We start from the raw sequence: 1,630 nt of genomic DNA on the forward strand, positions 1-1,630 counted from the left end.
AAACTAAATACAGGGCTATCCTGGAAGAAAACCAGTGCGAGGCTGCAAAAATAATTAAGACTGAGGCCCGAGGTTCACCTTACAGTAGCTCAATGACCCTAAAAATACAGCCAGCGCTACAATTTATGGTTGTTAACTTGGTTGCATGGAACATTTACCAAACGGGCCAAAATCATCCAGTTAAAAGTGACAAAAGCGCAAGAGAAAATCACTTTTCTTTAGTTCTTTATTAAAAATGATTCATGATAAAGGCTCTTTCCATTAAAATAAAATACAAGTAAAAAATGACAGGTACTTTGTGCTGTACTCAATGTTTTATATCTTAAGACAATTTCTTTTGAGCAAAAACCTCACCTAAAAACTTTTTTTAAAGCATCCATCTATATCAATCCCCTGTTCTCGGGGACAAAATTTGTATCATGTCTGAATTGTAGTCTGGCGCCAAACAAAATCATTCCAGCGCCCCAAATGACCTCCAGACGGTACTTTGGACCTCATTGGTTTAGATTAGAATGGCCTAGTCAAAGTCCAAGCAGAGAGCTCAAAAGACTTGAAGCTGTAACTGCAGCAAAGGACGGTTCTACAAAGCATTTACTTAACAAATTAACAATAAGATTTCAAATTCTTATTTCGACTTGTTTTCCTTACACCACACAATTATGCAGAACTCTGTGTTAGTATGTCACATAAAACACCCATTGATGTTTGTGGTTAGCATTTGGCAAAATGTGTAAAAGCTCAAAAAGAATGAAAACTTTAGCAAAACACTGTATATTTGTCTACAAAAAAAAAAGCTCCTCTATGGGGCTCGTCAGGGCATTTCATTTTATAGTAAGATGTTCACCTCATGATTGCTCGTCTAAAAAATGGCATCGATGAAGTCACTTTCACAGTCTGGTCCACATTTAGGAGAGGCTGTTAGATCAGTGAAATAAATCCAGATCTAGTGTTTTTTTTTTTTTTAAACAAGGCAATTTCGTTTCCCGTCATTGGATGACTTGTCCAAGTTTCACAGTCATTAAACAATTTGTTCCACGTGTCTCGCTGATTTCATAATTTCATTTTGTGGACTCTGTGTTTCCCACTCTCTCTGCTCCGCTACGTCCCAGAGCTTCTCGTTGGGCTCGTAAAGAAGCTTTAATAGAGCAGAGTATAAATCTTCAAGTGACAAAGTCCAGTCCCAGCGGAGCGGAGGTGGCCATGTGTGATCTGGACTGCTGTGCTGTGAAACCTGGACCTCCAAGACTTCTGTGCCCCCTCCCACCCCCTCAGCTATTACGCTGGCACTTTGCAGGACCCCACAACCTCACAGTTTGGACACACAGCAAACAACAACGAAAGCTGCATCCTGTTAGGGAGAATATACTGAAGGTAAGTGCCAGATCGTGGATTCAGAGCAGTCTCGTGTGAGCTGTCTTCATGTGTTGTTTATTCCTGAGATGTTAACCAACGTTGCCGTTGTGATGGCAGAAATTAGGCACAAATGTGCAGCACATACTTTATACGAAGAGCCATTCACTACATCTTTAGGTCTTTACATACGGCTGCAATAATGAGAAAAAAATGGTCAAATAGCAGTTGCAGAGCAGCATAAGCTCGATGCGTGTGGGTTTGGCCTTGAGCTTCATCA

Source organism: Fundulus heteroclitus, chromosome 15 (assembly GCF_011125445.2).
Source record: "Fundulus heteroclitus isolate FHET01 chromosome 15, MU-UCD_Fhet_4.1, whole genome shotgun sequence".
NCBI classification, from domain to species: domain Eukaryota; kingdom Metazoa; phylum Chordata; class Actinopteri; order Cyprinodontiformes; family Fundulidae; genus Fundulus; species Fundulus heteroclitus.